An 8261-nucleotide genomic window follows, 5' to 3' on the forward strand; every position below is an offset into this window, starting at 1 on the left:
AGCAGCGTTACTGGAACAAACAGACACAGTAACGTTGTGGTCAGTTCATCTATCTGACCTCTTTTGCTTCAATAGCCTAATGTGATTGCCCAGTGGTCTATGCTGCCCCTTGTCTTGTCAACAAGGTGTTTAGATAGAAATCAGAATGTTAAAGTCCAGTGAATAGAAAAGCAGTGAAGCAAAATTGACAGCAGACTTTATTTTTTCAATAAACAACTGAAAAGAATAACAGCTGAGACAGAGTTAAAATATATGAAGCATTTCGGCATGGCTTTGTTATACCTGGACTATTAATTGGAATATCATATACAATAGAGAGGCAGAAAGGTCTAAATTAAAACCATTTTGTTCCATACGCAATATGAACGAGAGGGGGACGGCATGTGACACATATTTTGCGGAAACTTAAAGTTTTAGGGCCTGATGCACCAAATATGGCCCCTGAGGTGTGTCTGCACCTGGTGAGCAATGGGCTCCACACTAGATGTCCATGTATTGTAGCAAAAAGCAGGTTTATAAAAGAACCAGTATGCTCAGGTTCTTCTGCACAGTGAGTGTTCTCACCATGGATAACAGGACTTCATCCAACCATGAAGACCCAGGTGCCCTGCTGTGCCCCCCCATCTGAAGGTGGTCTGGGTATGATGAAGATAAACCCCCAGGGTTTGGGGTGCAAGATGGAAAACTGAGCTGTAGGTATTCGCTGGGAAAATGTTGTGGACTGTGGTGCCCTGATGCTCTGACTCTAGTGTTCATACTGATGGGAAAGGAAAGGATGGATGGATAGAGAGGCAGACCCGAATAAATATATGGATGACGGAAACTTGAAACGAGAGCAAACATTTCTATAAAAGTCTTGATAGTTCTTCCTCTGGTGAGCTAGTTCAGCTTTTGTCTTGTTTAAACAGTGTTTTATTGCTGCTCAGAAGCTAATTTACTGCTTTGCTGCGTGAGACAGGCAGTGCACTACCACCATGCAAATCTTTCTATTGGAAAACCATTGGGGAAATCTTTCAAGACACCTCCCCAGAGCAGGTGCACAACACATGAGTCTATGATCTGAGGCCAACGCCGCGTCACTGTAGTGAAATGTGTAGCAGCCACACCAGTGGTCCGAGGCCTTGGCGTGGACTACTGTGCCGCCCTCGGAGTGGGTATAGCAAGAAAGTGGCACAACATCAAAAACAAAAAGCAGATCTGTCTCTGTCCTTCACGGCTGCCAGGGATTAAAAGGTTGTCCTTTCAACACTCGGCTTTGGGAGGACTTCCACAGTGGCGTGGCGACTGTTCCCATTCCTCAACGCCAGGGCTGCTGGGACGAGTCTATACCACCCCTGCTTTTTGACCTGGTATCCTCTGAAAGAATGAATTTCCTCCTCGGTGCACCACAATGCTCTGGGAAGCAAGGGCCAGGGCGCGCGCCTGCTGTGATGTTAATTTAACGACAAGCTGCTGTTCAGATGGCAGGTTCAAACAGCTGAATAAAGGGATTGTTGTGTTTTTGCTCCACTGTGTGGGGAAGGGGCCTCTTTGCCTGTCTTACTGCTCTCTTCCCGGCACCAAACAGTGAAGCCTCTGTGAGCACAACGCTGCTTCATAAGATTAAGAAAAAAACATTTAACAAAAGTTTCCCTCCTCTTCAGCTCTTAGTGTCCCAATTCAGCTCCTCCCAAGGCTTCAGTGAATTCTGGAGTGTGGCACACTGCTGAAAAAGTTCCATTGGGCTTCCAGCACAATAAGGCAGTAGACTAATTGTGGCCTGGCTCTTAATTTTCTTAGTTTTGGCTACCATTCCTATTGGTAATAAAAAGACTGAGTTGCTGTGACTGTGGCAACACTGAAAAGAGGTCCAATGGGACAAGAAACACTAACAGTCAGACAATACGACATGTTCTAAATAAACATCCTGGTGAATTTAGAAGAGAAAATGAAGAAAAAACAGTAAAATTGATTAACTGATTAAATGGATTAAAACTTTGACGTACTGTACTTACGGTACCAGAGCTCACACAGTCTTTAAATGCAATGAGCTTTCATTTGCACTGTCTGTAGTATAACAGTAGTATTGGGAGCCTGTTCTATTAAGGCCCCTGTTACAACAGGAGTACGTATCTCTTGGACTGTAATCTACAAAATCACTACCAAAATCCATTAATTAACAGTTAAAATAAGGTCTTGATCATTAAAATTGCAGACCTGATGGCTTTGTATAAAATGAGAAATGAAAATGAGTAAAATGAGTATTTATTAATGGATAACCAACATGTATAGCTCTGTAATTATGAAACTAAAAGGATAAACAATTGAAAAAATAGATATTTCACAACTAGATGACCCAATCAATCAACCTTTTTATCAAACATGAATTAAGCCATTAGTGACAATGTATAAGCTATACTGTCAATAAAGCTGATTCTTCTTCTTCTTCTTCTTCTTTTTGTAAGAGAAGCCTACATGGTGATACAACATTGGACTGTCATGATGCTGCTGGGGTTATACAGCACAAGCCTATAAAGTGTCAGAAAATGCTAATCAGAAGGTTTGCATTTAAACCTGGCAGATGGTGCTGACTGGCCCTGTAGAAAGTGTAACATGCAGCACGATAACTGACATGTATTGGATATGAACACCAAAGGATGGAAAAGGTCAAGTTCAACCAAGTGTGTGTGTGTGTGTGTGTGTGAGAGAGAGAGAGAGAGAGAGAGTGTGTGTGTGGAGGGTTGCTGTCACATTAAATTACCCAGCATGCTTTGTGCCTCTGACATCCCCAATGTCTTTCATCTTGTGATATATTTAGTCACGCTTAAGTCTGAATAAATGACTTTCTTACAAAGGAACACGCACAGATACACATTCACACGTGCACTCTGGCAGTCGCAACACACAACTGCATGGTTGTCTGCTCAGAGAAGAGGAGAAGAAGACAGGAACAAACACAGTGATAATGATGAAGAGTACTTAAGATTACTGCAGATCAGTTTTCCCATCTCTGTGGTACATATTACAAATGCAGTTGTTTTTTCTGGCTTCCTTCCTGGTTTCTCCTTATTTCAGCAGGGGATCAGGAATTCAGTAGAGACCTACTTTAAATAGTTAATTTTTGACATTTCATTTTGTCATTTTACAGTTTTGTTTTGTATTCCAATAGAAAGTTGCAATACTTTAGTTACAAGACATTCAAATCTACTTTTTTATTTTCCCACCCAGAAATTCCCTATTTATCATGGGATTCAAACATCCAATTACATGTTACAAGTCTGTGAGGTTTGGTTTACCGAGAACTTATTTTAAAATCTTATCTGTGGTGATGCCATGACAATACACAGTGGAGGCAAACTAAATTTGTGTCACTAAAAGCAATGGAAATTTGGAAAAACTAAACAATAAACTTTTTCATGTACCACTTGAGGTAAGTAATGAAATGATAACTCCTGTGTCTGAATCTGATCTGGGATGAGAATTTATCTTTAATGGCGTTATGCTCAGCAATGTAATCTTGAATGTTAAATAGCCATTTGTGACAATTAAGTACAAGCAGTGAGAACAAATAGAGATAAACACAACTGGTATGATCCATATTGTACAGGCTGCGCCCCCTAAGAGCTGTTGCTATTGGGTTTATCCCTTGCAAGCAAGCGCATTCCTAGCTACATCTTTTAGAGGGCTACGCCTATACTTGTAGAATCTGGGGTTACAGTATGTAACCAACATTCTACCTCATGTCAGTGACCCTGCTAATGTTAAAGGATTTAGTAATAACACCACACTTCCCATAAACCTCACTGCTTACTGGCAGATAAAAGTTTTCTCTTTGGTGTTCTAAAAAGGATGAGCATGATGGAAGTGATTTTCCAGTTGCCTTTCACTGTTTGAGGAACTGGAAAACCACTGATTAACACCAAACCTGAAACGGTGGCACTACTGTGCAATGACGGGTGTCAACACATGTTGAAGCTCTTTGTTAATGACTGTAATGCAGAGCACATATGATTTTGATCTGTGTTGCCTTTCGCCAAGCTTGATTCAGTTTTGGGCAGCGCCACAGTAAAATAACTCTGTTAATAAATCTAAATGTGAGTCACCAGTTGGTGTTTTAACATGATTCAAAACACAAGTCCCATTGGTAGTGTTTATGAGAGAACACTGTAATCGTGTAAGAAGAAAGCAAAGTTGACATAAAGTTAAAAATCACGCCCCAACATCACATCTTGATCATACATCATCAACGATAAAGCTGAGTTTGAAAGTGAGTACAGCCTTCCAGATTGCTCCTTGTGCCCATTGATGTACACTGATGGATACAACCACAAGTAGATTTCATGGTGGTTAAGGGAGCATTTCTAATGTACTCAAATGGCAAGCAGGCAGTGCTGTTGTGCTACTAAAGCAAGAAAAGGTCAAAAGTCTAAATGTCTGCAGCACCACACTGTGAACTTATACATTGGCAAAGTTTCAGCTAAATGCTAACACACTCATAAGACAATGCTAACATGCTGATGTTCATCATTCATGTTTACCACGTGTACCACCAGTGTTTAGTGTGTTAGCATGCTAACAGCAGACATAAAGTACAGCCGAGGCTGATGGAAGGTCATTAGTTTTGTTTGGCTCTAAAGTATGGGAAAAAATTAAAAATTTGACCTGATGAGGGCGCTAAATTAAAAGTCATAGGATATCCAAAGTCTGTACCAGTTCAGTCTGTACCAAAGTGGTGGAAAGGCAGGCCGGCACAGACGCTGCCGTCTATAGGGCACAGTCCATCCATCCATTTTCTATACTGCTTATCCGTCAGGGTCACGGGGAGCTGGAGCCTATCCCAGCTGACTACGGGCGAGAGGCGGGGTTCACCCTGGACTGGTCGCCAGTCAATCACAGGGCCAACACACAAAGACAAACAACCACACACTCTCACACTCACACCTAGGGGCAATTTAGAGTAGCCAATTAACCTAATGTGCATGTTTTTGGTATTGTGGGAGGAAGCCGGAGTACCCGGAGAAAACCCATGCAGGCACAGGGAGAACATGCAAACTCCACATAGAAGGGCCCAGACCGGGATTCGAACCTGGAATCCTCTTGCTATGAGGCAACAGTGCTAACCATTGCACTATAGGGCACAGTATTCTCTGTTTTCACTGCAGCATGTGGTCTGCAGCTGAAGAGATGAAGAGTGGACACATGGATGTGTTTGATACCTCAAAAGGTTAAAACAGTTCATGGAGAGATTTTTTTTTTCTCCTGTTGAATTTTCTGGATCTGAACTAGCAAGTTCGACTGTTCAGCAGAGGAGCTTGCAGTGGTTATGTAAGAGTGCCAGGCTTCACTAATCCTTTTATAGAGGAGAGGAGCCTGCAGGGTAGCGCTTTCTCATCATCAAGACAAATCAGCCTGGAAAGCAGACATCTCAGCTGGGCTGTGCATCCGCCACCATACAGAAAAATCCCATCTCAGACACAAAAACAGCCTCTGGATGCAGCTGGTCCACAATGTCGCAAGACAGATGAGTTGTGAATAAAAGTGACAAGCGCTTTGTGTTATTTATTGCTGTTGCAGTTCATGCTTTTTATTCTTCTAAGCCACTGGTCTTGAAACCTTATAACCCTTGCCAAAAATACTTCAAATCAGTGACGGCGTTGATGTGTTGTGCACACATAGTGAAAACCTGCCATCATTCAAATGCTGTAAACATCTTGTGACGACAGCCAAGATTGCCTGCACAGGACAAATATTCAGATGTTTCGTTCCTCTTGAAAGCTCTGTAGCCTGGAAAAGACTGGAAGCGCCTGTTAAATCTGAAATAAATCAATAACCATAAAATCCCTCTAGTCTCCCCACACACAAGAATACAGAAGAGAAATCTATGTGGTCGCTCTCGGTGAGTTAATTGCTCCGCATTGTGAGCGCCAAGGCCTCCAAGCTTGAAGGACAATACCAGCTCTGTAGTTGTGACAATAGCTCTGCTCTCTGAGTCAGAAGTTGCGGAAGCACCGGCATTAGGGAGCTGAAAACTGTTGAAAGTTCAGGAGTGTGCACTCCAAGGAAGAAATCATGCAGAAGAGCTTTTGCAGGCGGGGGGAAAAGCACCCTCCACTGCCCCTCAGTTAGTGTTGCCTTTGAGGAACACATTGTTAGCGCTGCCAGTGGGAGGCATGGAGGGCTCTGCTGGCATGTGTCGGCCTCAGTCCTCTTCAGGGCCTCAGCACCGAGACGGCCAAGTGGGTAAAGGGTGTGTGTCTATGATTTGTTTCGTTAAGGGTCCAAAAGCTCCAGGTAATCCAAGTCCAGTGAAGTTTGAGTTTGGGACATGTTAAGTCTTCTCTCCACACTTGTTGTAGAGTATGTGGGACCACCCATAGAGGATGGGGAAGTCTGGCCAAGCCACAAACACAAAGGCCAGGACCACCAGCTTCAATACCAATATTGATAAGTTCGTTAAAAGCAGCTAGTGTAACATTACATAATTTATTAATATTTTACCAACAAATAATTTGTCAAGCATTGGGCATTTTTTCACTATTCCTTGTTAATTACATCTATGTTTAAACACAAGCTAGTTTAAAAGGAAAATGAAGATGCTGTCTAACGTGATGGATCTGTTTCCTTGGTATTAATCCTATTGGTGCTGGTATTGATACTCAGATCAAGACTTCGACACTTTTGGAATGAGTCCGCTCATCTGCTTTTTGCATCACAGAGCAGTTGTCTCCCATCAGATCTGAATCTCACATAAATCTGCTAAGTGATGTGTCAAACAGCTGCACAGAATTATTTTCAACTCAGTATGCCAAACAATCCCTGGTTTTTTAAATGTGTGTATTTTCATTGCTGCCTGGTTGCTGTCTAATTTGTAATGGACATTTTATAGACTAAATAGAAAAGAATGACAGTACTGAGCCTGGTGGCCAACTACTGCCTGCAGCTTGTAACTGACAAGGGGCGAGGAAACCAGTGTCATGATGGTATTGATAAGATAATCCTTTATTAGTCCCATAACTAAGATTAAATATCAGCTCATTAATAACCCCTGAATTAAGATCATAAAGCTGTGATGGAATGAAGGCCCTGAGAGCCTACAATTCATCTTCAAGGAAGCTTGTGCTGGGTGGAAGGAGTTCATGTTGGAGGACAGTGATAGGGCTCCCCCTGCAGGATCTGAAGGGAATAGATCAAATAATGGAGGAGATCAACCCCAACTGGGGTCATGGTCACATGGGACAGTATGACAATATAATGGAAAACGAGTGGGCACAATATGGCCAAGTACTTACCAGCAGTAATAATCCCAAATGATAAAAGCGATTAAATTAATGCAGCCTGGATCCAGCTAAACAGCAGAAGACAGAGGGATGAATTAACCAACTGAACAATCATCACTTGATGAGATGATGATGCTTTCCAGTTGCAGCTGCAGTAGTGACAGTTAGCTTACAGGTGTGCCTTTGCGGACTGAAACTCCACTCCCGTGTCGAAACAATGTATGATGTCTCCTGAGGTGCTACAATCAGACATCCATCCATCCTCCATACCCGCTTATCCATCAGGGTTGTGGTGGGGCTGGAGCCTATTCCAGGTGACTACGGGCGAGAGGCGGGGTTCACGCTGGACTGGTCGCCAGTCAATCGCAGGGCTGACACACAAAGACAGACAACCACTCATACACGCTAACACCTCGAGGCAATGTAGAGTAGCCAATTAATTTAACATGCATACTTTTGGAACTGTGGGAGGAAGCCAAAGTACCCCGAGAACATGCAAACGCCACACAGAAGGGCCCAGACCGGGATTCAAACCCTCATGCTGTGAGGTGACAGAGCTAACCACTGCACCACTGTGTCTACAACCACATAACTGAGACCTAAATGAGACTAAGATCTTCTCAGTCCTTTTTTATATATAAAAAAAGAAAATCTGGGTTTAAGAAACTTTTGCACAAGAAGAACAACATACACTCAATATACGGTGTATATACAGAAGAGACATTTGAGCTGGTGCTGGTATGCTGTTACTGGTGGTTAAAAGTCAAAAATTGTGTTACAGGCTAACAGATTATAACCAATCTAGTTGCCTAATTGCATGTGAATAAGGCTTATTTGCTTTCTGTAGCCTGCATCTGACAAGAAAACAAAGACTGATCTGAGTTGAACAAAAATGGCTGAGCGTTTCATGAACAGAGAAGGTTCTTCCCGTCAGGTTAACGGAACCGAAATGACTTGAAGACAACAGATGAAAGCATGAAAACAAAAATCACTCGACAACTCCAC

The sequence above is a fragment of the Scatophagus argus genome, chromosome 7 (genome assembly GCF_020382885.2).
Source record: "Scatophagus argus isolate fScaArg1 chromosome 7, fScaArg1.pri, whole genome shotgun sequence".
In the NCBI taxonomy this organism is placed as follows: Eukaryota; Metazoa; Chordata; class Actinopteri; family Scatophagidae; genus Scatophagus; species Scatophagus argus.